Consider the following 17481-nt stretch of genomic DNA (forward strand, 5'->3'; position numbering starts at 1 on the left):
GAACTTACTGTTATTTTTAAATGATTTTAAAATAATGTGGCCCAAGAGATACATGTATTTCTTTAGCTTTTTGTTTACATACAGTACGATGCTTTGTTTCTTTAATGAGAATGACGCCATGATGGAATTAAAAAAAATGCTTTCAGCATATTCTGGCACTGTGACTCTCACTTTGGTCAAAGCATTAAAACTTGAAAATGTTATTCTTCTTAAAGCCACTGGTTAACATTGTTGTTGATCGATTTTAAAAATTCTAAAACTGAGCTGCATGGCTCATCTAATTATGTTCAGGTGGATGAAAAAACAACTTGGATGCAAAAATAATGAAAGATACATATTAACTATGAAGATATCTATGAAAATTGTAATCATTATCGCCTAGGACAATAATTCCAGTACAGTAGTCTATGGGGTGATATTTTGGGCTTTCACTCTTTTGAAGCACTAAATGATAATCTTGAAGCATAATTTTTTCACAGGTTCATTTTTACATCCCATCAGATATCCTGATGGCATGTAGGGACATGCAGCTCATATTTTTTAAACTGAATACAATGTTAACCAATGCCTTTAAAATTAGACCCTATTTATTTCCCATTCTGTAGTCATGTGTTTATTCACTATACTTTTATGCATTTCATGCAATGTTTCTTCCCTTCATGGCAAAGTCAATCTTCTTTGCAATGTGACTTTACAATCAAAGCATTAAAATGGGAACAAGAAATTAAAATCAAATGCATTCAAATTAAATAGCTAACCCAAATTAACCACCATAACATCCTAGAATGGGATTTTTGTGTGAATCAGTGTTCTTTGTCATGAGAGTGCACTGTATTTAATGTTTATCATGATCAAACACTGCATTCATAGCAGGTAAACTCATCCATTCCATGAGCTCCTGCGCACTCATCGTGGAACCAAGAGCGGCACAATTGGCACTCTATCCAATCACTGCCAGTATCATCTTCGTCATAGTAAAACCCCTCACAGTATCCACAGAAATTGGCAGGGTCCTTTTCTGCACCAGCTGGTACTTTACTTTTCTTAGCAAAGTTAGGCCTATTGTGTTCTTTTTTGGCATTATCTTTCCTTTTCGATTTAACTGCAAGACCCGGAGTGGCCTTCCCTTTGTCAGATTTCTTGGATGCATTATCTTCAATTTCCTTCACTTCTTTAAGATACTCCATGGTTGTTAGCTCTCCTGACTGTTGTTTGCGTCTTGGCCGTTTGTTTGTTACTGGGCGGTGCACTTTAGGTAGTGGTTGCAAATCTCTGAAGGAGATGCTTGTGCCTGGTGAAATTGGTTCAGATGGATCTGCTATCTGCTGCGGGTGAACATCAGCAGGAGCTTGAGCTTCTTCAGAGTCGCTGATGTCCATTGCTTCCTCTCCATTTTCTGGCATTTCACGCTCAGTGAGTTCTGCGGGAGTATACGCTTCATCTGGAATGGCGTCTGGATTGAACGGGAACACTCCACATGCTTCAAAGCCAGATTCAGCATTAGAAACAGTTGCAGTTTTCCCCCAGGCTTCATTGAAGAGGGCACCGAAACGGTACTTTGTTATGCTTGCCTCTGGATTTCTACGTTTGAATAAGTTTGTGGTGTTTTGAAAGTGTAGCTTCAAGGACTTGTATACAGAACGATCGAGGGGCTGTAAGTATTTGGTCGTGTGGCTAGGAAGGCAGACGAGTACGATGCTGTTGTCAATACAGTACTGAAGGATGGCAGCACTCTTGACGTGTGAAGCATGGCCATCTATTAAGAGTACTACTTTGCCAGGGACAGCATGCTTCTTAAAATGTCTCAGCCAGTCCAAAAAGAGTTCCTTATTGATGTATGAACTGTCAGACATGGCAAGTTCGGATCCTGCTGGTAGACCATCCTTGTACTCATCACGCTTACGCTTCCCCTTCATTATTACATACGGTGGTATGTACTGTCCAGCTGCACTGCAACAACCAACAACAGTCACATTTTCCCCTCTCTCAGTGTCCGTGATCGTAACCACAGATTTCTTTCCTTTCTGTGCTAGCACCACTCCAGGACGATTGATCATCGGCAGTCCAGTTTCATCAACATTATACAACCTTTCTGGTGCTTGATGCAACCCTTCGCGGTCCATGATGTTACCAAGGCGATCAAAGAATTTGCCCACTGCTTGCCGGTTCATGCCCATAGCACGAGATTTAGAAAGGCCTTCAGCCTTCCTCGGGACAATGTTTGGATGACGTTTCAAAAAACCCTCCAACCAAAATCTCCCTGCCATCTCAGTTTGTTCATGAAAATCATGGCGTAGGTTGTTCCTAACAGCAAACTCATACGCTAGTGCACGGACCTGCATTCTTGTGAGTCCAAAGCCCCGTCCTTCCATGTCCAGGATCAGCTGGGCCAGCTCATTTTCACTCTCCAGTGGCAAGGTTGGTTTTCTTCCCAAACGGACTGAGAATTCACTCCCATTCTTAGCCAGTTTAACCTTCTTTGCAAGAGTGGATTTAGGAACATGAAATTGTTTTGAAGCACGACGTACACCCATCTCGCCCTTCTTACAGGAAGCTACTGCTTTCCGCATCTGCTCTGGAGAGTATGATGCCTTGTCGGTCTTTCGCACGTAGAACATTGGCATCTGTATAAACAACAAATAAAACAATAGAAATTGATAAACATCAATATAAATAATTGCATACATATACAAATGTTATATAAAATACACAAGACATGCTTAAAGCCATGCCATATTTTACATTTATGACTACATGTGTACTTGACTACTCGGTAGTGGAAGGCCATTATTATACCATTGGAACAGCACGATTTAAAATACATTACAAATTATTGACTCGGCTATTCACTTATGCTTATTGTGCAATATATTTCATTGATAAAAAATTAAATGTACATAACTTCGTAAGTAGGCTATTATGGTCTTTATTATTTATATTCTCTAATTATTCAGCTTTAGTTTACACATTCAGACTCAGATTATGCCTTCTACAGTACAACTAGAAAAAATTAAATAATTGCAATAATCTACTGTAAACGTCAATATTTTCGCGCGATTAATTTTTCGCGCTGAGCGGCTCGAAAACGTATTCGCGGGTTCTTAAATTCGCGCTCCGCAGCAGGTTACTTTACTGTAGTACACATTCACTGCTTTCATCCAAAGCCTCTGCTACATAGCTTGCTATGCCAGCGTACGACAAGCGACGTAGCGAGCGGCTCGACTGCGAGTACAAGCACTCAAATACGTAGTACAGCTGTGGCTGTAGTACCGCAGTCACGGGGGAATGTAGCATCGGTGCGTGCGGTGCACACATGCATGCTACTGTACAGTACACAGCAATCTATCGTCTCTTCGCACAGTACTAGTAGCGTAAACATGCCTGTACATTGTACTACGTAGCAGTATCATCGATGAATTGTGAAGATATATTCGCGCGTTTTTGAATTCGCGCTAGCCGAACGTAGCGCGAAATCCGCGAAAATTAATGTACCGCGAAAATTTCCACGTTCACAGTATTTTACTCAATATCATTCATAAAAGATACCTTTAGGCTTTTTATATTATTATTTACTTAACAAATAAACAAATAACAATATGTGGAGTTGTGTACAATTGTTTTTAACATAATGAGGGGTTTTATTTCACACATGGGCAATTAACCCACCAACATCAGGTCACCGACTGTCCACAGCATACTCTATATTCACAAAAAACGGCTGCCATCTTGGTGTCCCCCATTACCTACACACATTATTGATCAGACACCATTCATAATGTGCACTGCATCACCCATTCACTACACACAATGGCCGTAAGTTGTCTGTGGTGGTTAGCCCACTTCATAAATTTTCACTTAAAACTATTTTTACGAGTTACCCCTTAGCTATGTGAATACACCACAACATTCATTGAAAATGTGATTTTTATATCAGAGCAAAATGTTACGATCAAAATGGCTTACCTTGGTAAATTTGGGCAATTTTCTCGGAGAAATATCGCTTGGAAGTCTTGAAAATGAATCGCATCTAACACTATAGTGTTGTTAGAGGCCGTAGATGGCGCTATAGCAATATAGCAGCCAGCACGGAAAGACAGGGGTTGGTTCAAGCTTGGTGGTCTCCAATTCCCTACGGTCTCCAATTCCCTACACTTACCCAAAGTATATAGTATCCTTACTGACTGATGATTCTAGTATTTGAGATCTTCTCTTTTGCATGCAAGGCAGTGCGATGCAATACAGAGTGCATGAGTAGGCCTACTGAGTGAATTTTGGGATTTTGTCTCCAGTTTTCCTCTTGTCATCCAGGATATTCTTTGTGGAATGATCCAAGATGGTGTATGTACAGTACTGTGCATTGTAACCTGGTGAGTCATTTCTGGCATCACCTGTAGTCAAAAATTAAGAGCCAAGAGGGACTTGATACATAGCGAGCTGAAAAATGAAATCTTGCTGCAAAATTTTTTGGTAGTATCTTGTTGTAATATCACATACCAGTAACCTGAATGTAAACTTCTTTTCGAAGGGTCTCATAAACAATGTGTCAATCTGTACTTGTACAGGTGTCCCTACACAGTATCATGTAGGCCTATGAAATTGTTTGTTTGAGGGATAATAAACTCTTGTAATCCAGAGTTTTTTAGTGTATTCACCTGAGACTGAGGAACGTTGTCATCGGTTGCAGTGGCGAAGCTGCTAATCGAAAGGTTCCTCACTGCATCTTTCAGTTTGTGTTGCCTAACGTCACCTAAAAGTTCAAAATGCATTAGGAAGTCGGCTCCTAATATAGGTGTTGGCACGTCCGCAGGTATGAAGATTCATTGACAAACCTGTCGCAGTCCTCAGCGTCGGTGAGCATTCGCCGTCCTAAGTTCAGCGTCACTGAGCGTTCGCCGTATGTTGTGATATTGGACGAGTTTGCAGCCTGTAGCTTAATTTTGTTCGATTGCAATCACCTCTCAGCCGGGGAAGGGGGAAGAACACATGACTTCTCCACTGGTGTCGATGAGGAATAGCGTATCGGTGTTCCTGTCTTATATGTAAAAGAGGTGACCGTGGGTGTGTGCACCAGTGCTGGTTGTCGCCATTAGGCGCTGGCTTTTCCGTTTCCCTGGTCTGTGGCAGCGGACAGTTGAGAATCAGAAGACGATTGTTGACGGCAAGGTGGTTGACAACGGCAAGCGTTCTCTCCATAGGTCCAATGGTACCAGCACACACCATTGTCTGAAGCAGGCGTTTGAGCAGGGCTGCCACTACGCTGGGTTTACATGTTCTCTCGGTTCTTGCGTGTGGTCGACTGGCCTCAACCAAAACTACACCCCATTTGCATTGATTCAACTAACTATTTTTAAAAACAAAAAAGATTGGTAAATGCAAAACAGGCTACAAGTATTGTAAGATAACTAACACCATAACAATTAAAAAAACTGGCCTAAACTACGAAAAACCCAACCATGAACATACAACAGTCAATTTACAGGTCCATCACATTTGCATACGTTGAGGTGCGGCTTTTGATGCCAATGATGCATGTGAATCCTCCTTGCCTGGATTTGGCGCTATGGCACCAGTACGTACCAGTACATCAACTTCGGGCCTTCGTCTGAGCGCGGTCCATCGTGCATGATTTCGTCGGTAAACAGACAGTACACATCGCTTAGCACATGATCCGCTAAGCCCCTGGATATCCGCTTGGCGATCTCTCGAGGGACCCTCCCGACCGTCTTCTCGCAACAATCCCTCACAGTTTGTGCTTCTCTTCCCTGTGAGGCTGGACTAATGCACATTTTACTGTAACTTTGCAATCTGAAGGAAAATTACCGCTTAATTACCTTTAAATATCAGACACTGGGTCTTATTTCCATGAAATAAAATGTCATGATTTTGAGCACAATTTTCTCAAATGTCAACCATTTTTTGTTTACCCTTTTTTTTCGGAGCTGAAAGTGATAAATCATCTGCATAACCAAAAGCCCCCTGCATACATGTTAGCATTACCCATTTTGACATCTGAATCTACTTTCCTGAAGTGTTATAAACATATTATCATTGTTGTATAGTGGCCCATGCTGAATAACTGTTAGTATAACATAATACTAAATAAAGATGGACGAACAGAAAATAGGTGTGGTTGCTTATTTGAGACTCCGCCAGCACATGGAAAAGTACCAGACACCAGATAACTAACTAGTGCACAACAGCCAGTCTTGGCTTCATGCACAATTAATCATATTAAATCATAATAAATATTTTATTTGCACAGTTAATATGAAATAAAATAGTAATACATTTCAAAATTCTGTATAACTTTATAAGCCCTGAGCTAGCATTATCTTATAAAAATCACCAATTAATTTGAATCCAAATCTAAAATAAATGAAGTAACCTTTTCTTACATTTTAAGGATGGATATAAACACACGTGTGTGCACACAAACACACACACACACACAAACACACCCCCACACACACTCATACATGAACGAGCACATGCAAATGAACCAGACCGTTCCATAGTTCAGTTGAAAACATTGTTTAAATGTAGCAAAAAAGGCTGCTGAAAACTGCTTATCCAATAAAGGTGAGCCAATGGAGTAAAATGGAGTCAAAAGGGGCCTGAGCTTTCGATCCTAGCAGAATCTTCGTCAGAGGCAACCATTGTTTGGCAGGGACTATGAAGCATACTAAGGGAATAATAAATAAACATAGATTTCAAAGTCTTTATCAATATACAGGGTGGCCTGCAAAGAATTTTATATGCAAGATCCTAATGAAATCAAATTTACAAGCTTTGAATAAAAGCATTTGACTTTAAATCTGCAGAATATACATTTTCCTTAAAGATGACACCAAAATCACACATTTTGGCATACATGCTCAGAAGTTATGGCCATTTTCTCAAAAAGGACCTTTTCCCAAACTTGCAAGATTCACTACAAACCAACAGTTGAAAGAAGATACTAAAGATGGTCCTAAAGTGGTGCTCCATGGTAATGAACATGAAACCAAAGTTTAAATTGTTTGATTTACTTTCCATTGAGAGTACAGCGATTCAGTACTAGTATATGAATACATTTGGTGTACTATAAATTGTCTTTGTCGTGTTGATTAAGTAATTTATGTGGAATGTGACTTACTTCCTGAACAACAATAAATTTCAAGGCAAATCTGTCCAATTCATGAAAAAAAAAAAAAAAAAAAAACGGTTTCAAGAGAACGACTCTAAATTCTTAATGCATTGGGTGAAATGATCGATCTTGGTACCAACTTCGAAGAATCTATACAGTTCGAATCCAAATGATTATATTTGAACATGTACGTAAATTTGATTTACATAAGGATCTCATGTGTAACATTCTTTGCAGACCACCATATATAGTATTATACTTAAGTTACTCGCCTCATGGTAGCCACAACTGCACTTGATAGTATTACCAGAGAGATCCACAGACTGCCTCGTTTTCTTGTGGCTTGGACACTTGTCTATCTTACTCTTGATGTCTTTCCATCTCTTGGAGCCAGGAGCCCGGCCTGTCCCAAAGTGGTACAAACCAGCTGCATAACTCTTCATCACAGCCTCCCAACTGTCGTTTGACTTTCCTTGCTTTAGCATACCTGTAATTCATTACATAATCATGCACAAAAAGATTATGTGATTGCTGTCTAAAGATCATTAAGATTACTAGCAGCACAAACAAATCAGCCCTTTCTCATAAAATATTCTATGAAGTCGCTGTTATTTTTTTTACTCCATTTCTTTCCTAACTTCTTACTATATTCTGTAATGTGTCATGCCCTCCTCTTGTACAATTTGTGAGCTTTTAACTGGGTCCTTATTAAATGTTTCATTGATTGTGACCTACAAGACAACTTTGTTCATCTCAATTTGCTTTATTATCTTTCAGGTTTTACACATTTCTTGTGGTGATAAAGCCTTTTCCCACTCTGGTATCTCTCAGGTATCTCTCAGTCCTCAACACAGCCTGAAACCACAAATCTCTTCATGACTTAAAATCCATTATAAAAACACATCTTTTCTGCAACAATGCTTTGTAATCTGTAATCGAGCGTGATATTTATAAGTTATTTATTAACTTGCTTCATACATTGTCTCTATGTATGGCGATCGCTAGCGACAGAGACACAGGCTGTGCATGGCCCACGGACTACGGCCACCGCCACAGACTACGAAGTGTAACGTTAATGATCAGCTGAACCGGTTACGGTACCGAAGTCGAAGGCGATGAGTGAATAGTAAAAGTCAACTGAATTGCTGGTTTTCCCATTTTTATGAAAATGGCACTAGTAATTATGAGATACGTCGTTTGATACTGACCTTTTTTTATCCAAAGGCAAAGGGTAGGGACCGCCAAAATAGTTCATCAACTTTGTCGCAGAGCTTCGTCTTCGCGAGAGCATGGCAAGAGCTTCGTGAGTGCGTGCTGCAGTAATATCTGAGCCGGGTCGATCAAACGATCACCCGTACGTCATCAATATTTTATGAGCATGCGCACTTTTTGCCCCTCTCGCAGCGCAGCGCAATTGGTTGGAAGTTCCTGGCAATTGTCTGGGATCGGCTGGTAATCTCTGGGAATCTCTGGGAATCTCTGGGAATCCCTGGGAAAAGCTGGCAAAGGGTGGGATTTCTTGCCGAGTCCAATCACCTACGGGTGGTTGTTTTGCCAAGGTATGTATAACATTTGGTACAGTAAAAATGTTGCTCAATTTCTCCAAACACATCTTTACTGAAAAATCTCTGAAATACCTTGAAAGACGTACAGCACAGATTGTCACTCAAACAGTGCAATTCAATCAATGTTCAAAGGACCTGAGCACATTCTCCGGGCAGTCCATGACGCATTATAAAAGTAACTGTTGCAATTACAATCGTGCTAATCATCTCTGTCAGCCTGCTTCCTTTATATATATCGGCTGATCTGCCTGGTCCACTGGTTTGCCAACGTCCTGCCTGTGATTGTCTTGATTAAGTTCAACTTCGGGCTCTGACATCTCACCAGTGGTGTCACTCACCTCAGCTTGGGTTTCATCTTCTTCAACGTCACTCTCACCAAATTCCAATGACTCAGTTTCAGAGTCAAAATGACATGCACAATGGCTTTCATTATCTGATGTGGCCAAAATATTGGGCTCATGCTCAAACTCATCCTCAATATCATCACTCTCCTCACTTTCTACAGCACAAGTTTCACTGGCTTCCTCGTCAAAATTACACGCCCCATCTGTCTCCATGCTGCTCCTTCCAGCAGGTAAAGGGCCTACTTGATCACCTTCAAAAGCATCCACCGAACAGTCATCACTAGAAGCTGAAAATAGCAAGACACATATGTAAAAGAGGCCCCTGCCACCTGCTGGTGTATTCAAGCCCCACCTCACCCATTGCACGGATGCCTGGATTGTACAACAATCCACCCAGGGCATCGACCTCCCGCTCCCTAGCAGTCTTTGCATGCTTGGGGTGAATCCCCACAGACATGACTCAATTCCGGTCCACTGGGACTTTGACCTCATTGAACTGAGCCGGATCACAATAATTGATAACCCCGCTTGTAAGGTGAATGGGTACCCTGGGAGGGAGGCCCGCCTCTGCCAAGGCTAACTCCAGCCCTAGCTTGAGTAGTCTCCTCCGGCCCGGCACGGGGTGTGGGCCGAACTTCTGGAGGTGCTACCCCTCCAGAGGCTTCCAAGGACACTGCTCCTCAGCCATTAGGTGTAGCCACCCGTTCACCACCACTAGAGGAACTCCTCACAGTGGGGCGGGGTGTTGCGCAGAGCAGCCTGGGCTGGTTTAGCTGAGGTGCCCTCAGACCCAAGTGAGAGGAATTCCTCCCACTGCTCATGCGAGAGCTGATTAATGAGCCAGGCCAGTGCTCTCCAATGCAACAGTGCTGCCACAGTCGAGCTTGTCCTCACCCTCAGCTCAGCAGGACACCTCCAGCCAATGGTGCGAATCAGGCACTCCATTTCCCTCGCCAGGTGCTCCGGCACTTCCCAGCTATATTCATTTGGTGCCTCCTCATCCAACAGGGTGAGGAGTTGCTCCAAATCATTGCTGGACGTTAATGCACAAGCGAGGAACTGCAGACAGCCCACCTGCTGCAGACAGTACTTCCCAGAAATGGTCTCGCCGCCATCCTGAAAACGGACCAGGGTCACCCCTGAGCAGCCTGGGTACATACATGGCCGTCTCCGCACCTTAGCCCTAGGCTGGGCTGGGGTGAACTCTGCTCCTCGCTTATACAAGCGAGGATACCCCTTCTTCCCAGCCTTTTTCTGATCCTTCCAATGCACCTTCTTAGGTGGATGGGAGGGCTCTGGTGTTTTGGGAGGTTCCCTTGCCTTCCGCTCTTGAGGTACGCGCTGTGGGAGAGGGGATACAGGACGTGGAGGTGTTGGTGGTATCTCCACCACAATAGGAGGCTCCCCATTAACCAAAGTAGTTGTTGGGAATCCTCCTCCATTGGGAGTTCCCTTTCCTCAATGGAAATGTCCGATAGGTCCCCCAACCCATCAGCTGCGTCATCCCCCTTAATCCTCACTTCAGGTTGCCCCTCAGTTTGGCTGGACATCTCGTGAACCACAACAGGGGATTATCCGTGATGCACGCTCAGAAAATGAGGGGTGGAGTGTTAACACCCCTGAGAGACGTGGAGCTGAGAAGGCATCCCACCAAGGGGTTGATGGGTCAAAGTACAACCTCTCTGGGATAGATTGTCCCAGAGCCTCCAAGTTCCCTACTCCCTCGGGGGCTGGAAACCTGAGGATGATCTCCTCATAGTCCATGTGGTCCAGGAGATACTCCTGCAGACATGCAACCCACCTAGAGTCCTCCGTGGCGGTTGCTCTCCGGAACTGCACATCCAGAGCATCTAACACTCAGGGAATCACCCAGACGGGTACTATTCGTATCCAAACACTTGGGTGGAGGAGGCGTCCCTCCTGTCCAGGGACAGTTAGGCTCCCCTTCCTGCGGCATCCTGCAAAAAAATAAAAACAGAAAGAGCAGTTAATACCCCCCTCCATGGAATCCTACTCACCTTAATTCCTTTCCTGACAAGGGGGACACTTGTACTTGTACACTTGTTCATGGCTTCCCCTTCCTGTGGAGTCACTCCCACACAGGAACCATGGTACCACTCATCACAATAATCGCATTGTATCATGAAGGCACCATCGTCTGGTCCATGACAAATACAATAAAGAGCATCCTCTCTGGGGTGACTGTCCTTTCTACACCATGCTGGAATATCCCTATCCCTACAGGGCTTCAACCTATCATGATGTCTGGTTGAGACAATATTCCTTAATTCCACACGATAGAGATCAGGGGAAAGCCATTACCTAATGCGGGCTGGTCCCTTCCAAGGAGAACTTAGTTTCTTACACACCCCCTTGATCTTGGCACTAGCCAAGATGTACACCAAGTCTTCTTAACTGGTGTATGGAGCGCTATTATCCCCCGTCATTCCCCACAGGGGTGATCCTACTACAATAGTGAGCTGAAAAATAAATTGATCTTCCATAGCCTCCATGGCTTTCACAAAGGCGAGTGTTTCCATGTTTGGGACTTTGTCTCCACTTTCCCTATTGTCCACGAATTTTGACATCCAGGATATTCTTTGTGGACTGATCCAGGATGATGTATGTAGTCTTGTTCACTGAGCCTCCATGGCTTTCACAAGGGCTAGAGTTTCCATGTTTTGACTTGTATTTTCAGTTTCCTCTTGTCCATGAACTTGACATCAAGCATATTTTTTGTGGAATGTTCCAGGATGGTATATGTACAGTATTTGGCGCTATACCCTGGTGAGTCGTTTCTGGCATTACCTGTAGCCAAAGATTAAGAGCCAAGAGGGTCTTGATACATAGTGAGCTTACGAATAAGTTGATCTTGCTGCAAAGTTCTCTGTAGTATCTTTCTGTAATATCACATCCATTATACCAGTAAACTGCTTTTCCAATGGTCTCATATAACTTATAACCTTTCTCTTGTGGGGTGAGATTGGCAAGGAGGAGCCTACCTTCTTTAATTGCCTTACTCATGTCTTGGCTTGACTGGTAAGGCTGGTTTACAGGTGCTTCATCATTCGGTCTGATGTTTGACGTTCTGACGATAGGCCCAGACATGTTGATTTTCTGCAGCCCTGTGAGCTGCCCATTCCCGTGCTATCATTTTCTTTTTAGCTGCTATCCTTGATTTTGCTTTTCGCTGTCTCTCTCTTGCAAGATGCTCAGCATACTTAGCAGGAGTGTCCTTGAACTGGGCTCAGTAGTGTGCAAGCCTATCTTTCGTAGTTAGAGGCATTCTATGAGACAAATGAAAAAGAAGGAAAAAAAATCAAAAATTAATGTGACTTCCCTCTTCAAATGGACCGATTGTGAAGTGGTGAGCTGAACAGAGTTACTAAAATTTACAGTTTCTAGAACCTCCATCCGAGACAAAGGCTCTAACACAAAATCCTACTGTATGCAGCATCTTCACACCTTCCCATATTATAAGGTAAAGTTGATCAGTAGTCATGGCAGTGCATGGAAAGTATCCAAATGGAGACTGAAGTCTAGTAAAAATGCTGCATACCATGACTGTAAATACATGCGATGCAGTAGGTGGCTTCGATATGTCTGCTGTGCAGCTTGCTGGAACTTTTGTAGTTCATTGTTCAGTTCCCCAAGATCTGTGAAGCCAACAAAACTGCCTTTAAAGGTGAACACCAATCCCGTTTTCACTTTCATTTCATCGAAAATGATGACACAGACGCAGTACTACCTACCTAAGCAGGTACCTATCCTGTACCCCAGGAAACGCCCTTGCAGATAGGTCGCGCAGCCTATCTGCCCAATCATCAAGGGACTCCTCCGTGCCCTGCTTTGTGCTCAGGAACCCCACTTACACTGCTTCTGGTGGTTCACTTTGACCGAAGCGTTCTGCGAGACGTGAAATCACCTGAACATAGGTCAGCCTAGGCTCCCTATCTAATAGTGAATCCAAATACTTGCTCGCCTTGCCTTCCAGGCACCAGCACAAGTGGTTGAGGCACTGCGGAAGGGTCCAACTCCTGTCCGCAGCAAATGCTTCAAATTTGCGGTAGAATGCCCGCCAACAACCCATACCATTATAAAAGGTGATGGTCTTAGTTGGGTTCTGGTGCCTCGGAGGATTTTGTTGTCCCACACCTGAGGAGTAGGATTCACTATCATCCTCCCTATACTGCCTCTGTGCAGCTTGATGTTGGAAAGGAGGGTATTCTTCCCTCTCACTAACAAAATCACACGCAAGCAACGAACACACGAAGCAAAGACAATACAACAGAAGTTGATGTTTAAGAATGAATTAAAGTACAAAAAACTTACACGGAGGGCGCAAACAGTTAATTTAGGACTGCAAGGCTCCCTCAAGCTGCCAAATTAGCCTCTCACTAGGCCTGCTTTTACCTGGGCTCTGTCGCATTTACTCCTCCCTTTGCGTATCGGTGTGGAATCGGAGCGCGACGCCTGTCGGCAAAAACCTCGCAGCAGCAGAGTAAGCAAGAGCAGTGGAAAAATCTATGGAATCAACCTCCCGAAATCCAACGGGGAGCACGGAAATAGATAATTGTCCGTGACACCAATGTTGTGAAATCACACATCCACAATGAAAACTCACCGTCCGTGATAATCCCTGGAAACTGTATCTTTATCAACTGTCTCTGTCAAAAACCCGTGCACCAACTAAATGGTGTGTGAAAAACTGGCCACTTATATATGGGATGGGACTCCCGTAATGTGTATGGAATGCTCCATAACTGGTGTGTGGAGCGCTATTATCTCCCGTTATTCCCGGTACCACAGGGGTGCTCCTACTACAATAGTGAGCTGAAAAATAAATTGATTTTCCATAGCCTCCATGGCTTTCACAAAGCCAGTGTTTCCATGTTTGGGACTTTGTCTCCACTTTCCCTTTTGTCCACGAATTTGACGTCCAGGATATTCTTTGTGGACTGATCCAGGATGATGTATGTACAGTCTTGTTCATTTATCCTCCATGGCTTTCACAAGGGCTAGAGTTTCCATGTTTTGGCTTGTATCTTCAGTTTCCCTCTTGTCCATGAACTTGACATCAAGCATAATTATTCTTTGTGGAATGTTCCGGGATGGTATATGTACAGCGTTTGGCGCTACACCCTGGTGAGTCATTTCTGGCGTCTGCAGTCCAAAGATTAAGAGCCAAGAGGGGCTTGATACATAGTGAGCTGACAAATAACTTGATCTTGCTGCAAAGTTTTCTGTAGTATCTTTCTGTAATATCACATACATTGTACCAGTAACCTGACCGAAACTGCCTTTTCAAATGTCTCATATAACTTTTAACCTTTCTCTTGCGGGATGAGATTGGCAGGGAGGAGCGTACCTTCTTAATTGCCTTACTCATGGCTTGGCGTGACTGGTAAGGCTGGTTTACAGGTGCTTCATCATTCGGTCTGATGTTTGACCTTCTGACGATAGGCCTAGACACATTGATTTTCTGCACCCCTATGAGCTGTCCATTCCCTCGCTGTCATTTTCTTTTTAGCTGCCATCCTTGATTTTGCTTCTCGCTGTCTCTCTCTTGCAAGATGCTCAGCATACTTAGCAGGATTGTCCTTAAACTGGGCTCAGTAGTGTGCAAGCCTATCTTTCGTAGTTAGAGGCATTCTATGAGACAAATGAAAAATAGAAAAAAAAAAAAGAAAAATTGAAAAAATAAATGTGACTTCCCTCTTCGACTGGACCGATTATGAAGTGGTGAGCTGGACAGAGTTATTAAAATTTACAGTTTGTAGAACCTCCATCCGTGACAAAGGCTCTGACACGAAATCCTACTGTATGCAGCATCTTCACACCTTCCCATATTATATGGTAAAGTTAATCAGTAGTCATGGCAGTGCATGGAAAGTATCCAAATGGAGACTGAAGTCTTGTAAAAATGTCGCGAACCATAACTGCAAGTACATGCAATAGGTGGCTTCGATATGTCTGCTGCAGCTTGCAGGGACTTTTGCAGTTCATTGTTAATTCCCCAAGATCTGTGAAGCCAACAAGACTTCCTTTAGAGGTGTACACCAATCCTGTTTTAACTTTCATTTTATCGAAAATGTTAGAAACATATTTCTTAAAAGCAGGCAGAGTATCAAAACCAATGTCTTTACAAACATTCTCCGGTAGTTGAAAGTTATATCCAGGAGAGACATCAAATGCATGAGTGTAATTATAGTGTGTGTTTGTAGGGTAACTTGATGAAACCAGAGGAACGCAGCAAACTGTACGCTGAAAGGAATTTGGCATGCAGGGCAATACATAATCGGATCATGGCAGGATGTCATTGCATCTGTCGGGCACTTTTTGTGGATGCCACCTTTTGTTGTCCCTACAAAAATAGTCTTGCAGGAGAGTCTTCTTGTAACCTGGAAGAAACACCAGCATTCTCGGCGACAGTTTTTTTTTTTTTGAACGCTTTATGTTGAGTTTTAGTAAGCTCATGTCCATCCTGCTGAATCGTATTTTTCAATTGTTTTTAATTGGCAGAACTGCAAGCTGTTTTTTGACATTTCTTTTTTCTTGAGTTACGGACTGCAATCTCTCTTTCAGTTCTGTCTTTGTCATGTATTTTTGGGGTTTGTTAGCTGAGGTGTGAGCCATGTCCTGTTTTCTTCCCTTCATAGTGCGGAGAACAGCCCAATTGCTCCTCTAAATCCGGCGCACTGGACACTTTCCTGCCTCTTTGGTTAACACGGGACAGTCATTGTGACCCACTCTTCTTGAAAAGTCATGGACATAGGTGAAAATATACTGGCCGGGCAGAGATTTCTTCTTCTGTCAAATCTTTATTCCGGATTTCCACTGCAAACATGAAGGGTAATGAATGTGTCCAAGAAGGTTGAAAACGTGTTGGCAGTCAAAGTGGATGGACAAGGCTGTAAGAGTTCATTCTTTGATACGTCCTTCCCATAAACTTTTACTCACCATGTACCTTCTTCCATTATGATGGCTGCTTTGCATGAGTCGCCCTCACTGTCCAATTCTACGATGAGTACCCTGTCCCTTCTTGCTTCAACGCACACATTATTACATGCACCTGCATATTCTTTAACTTTGTCTAAGAATGAAATGCTGGGCTGATTCATTGTTTTACGTACTACATAATTTTCAGCATGTTTTCCGAAGTTATCCACAGTGATGTTCACCTCAGCTGGTTGCTTTTTCCGTTGTTTGGTTTTCCAACGTGTGAGTTTTGTAGTGCATAGGTCACAGTTTGATGGAAAATATATGGAGTCATCATTGTTTCAGTAAGTTTCAGTAATTTTTCCACAATACATATAAAGTCGAGTAATATCTACAAAATTACATGGCCTAGAGGTATGAATGGAACAAGAGATTCTGGATGTTCCCTATCCATCAAGACATCATGGTCTATGTGTAAGCCACTATCATTAACACAACTCTTTTCCTTTCCCTGACAATGGTAGAGATTCCATCCAGTCTCAGAGGTGAGTCCCAACTAATTAGATCCATCCAGCATTTTTATGAGAAACATCTCATCGCCTGTCAAATAGAACTGATCTGAATTCCTGCCTTTGATAAAAAATTTCAGGAATGTTGCCTTCATTTTTCACCAGATTTGTCTCCAAATTGTCTCTAGAATCTCCTTCATAGAACACTGCAAAGGGATATGAATGTTCAGGTCTATGAAATGAGATATCTCTGAGATGCATCTTATTATTCAAAATTGACAGTGTCAAAAATGTACCATGAAGACCGTCTATTGCTCTGCTATCTCCCCACAACTTGATATGCAAAGGACCACTTTTTAGGAATGGATGACTAAATGCTAGAATTTGTACAAGATGGCCAGGATCAATGAACCACCCAGTTGCAGTGTGTTTGGGTAAACAATGTTGCATTAACCCTAATCAGGCTGGGCTTTTTTGGCTATGCTATATCTGGGGGGGGGGGGGATTCCGCCCCCCCTTCAGATCTCGCCTATGGAACGCGTGATCGCGCCGAAAATCGGCACACGCGACGCCCGCGACGTATACTATCAAAATGTATGGTTGCTTTCTCCGAAAAATTTTCTTATATTTTATATTAATAAATTATTGTAATTTATGCATAAAATCAGTTTTGGGCTATAACTCATTTATTAATGCTCTAATTAAGCTAATTTCTTTTTTAAAATGTTTCTTGTATCATTCTCCTGAGACATAGGATAAAAAAAAATTTGTTTCGAAATTAATTTCTTATGTATTTGATTGTTTTTTTTGAATTTCTTATGTATTTCTTTGTTTTTCGACCTTTTATTTTTGTTTGTTTTTATGCCAAAATTTGTCACAGACATTTTTCGAAGCTTTATTATGCTAAAATGAATTAATTTCGTCCATTCTAAGTCAAGATATGAATTTTTATGTGAATTAATTGAAAAAACACAATTTGCATTGGATTTGTACACAAA

The 17481-nt window shown here is 42.5% G+C and overlaps 1 pseudogene; it reads right to left on the reverse strand.

The window, feature by feature from the left end:
* Positions 1–11183: 11183 nt before the first annotated feature.
* LOC140234415 (uncharacterized) lies at positions 11184–15375 on the reverse strand (annotated as a pseudogene).
* Positions 15376–17481: the final 2106 nt, after the last annotated feature.

Source organism: Diadema setosum, chromosome 10 (assembly GCF_964275005.1).
Source record: "Diadema setosum chromosome 10, eeDiaSeto1, whole genome shotgun sequence".
In the NCBI taxonomy this organism is placed as follows: domain Eukaryota; kingdom Metazoa; phylum Echinodermata; class Echinoidea; order Diadematoida; family Diadematidae; genus Diadema; species Diadema setosum.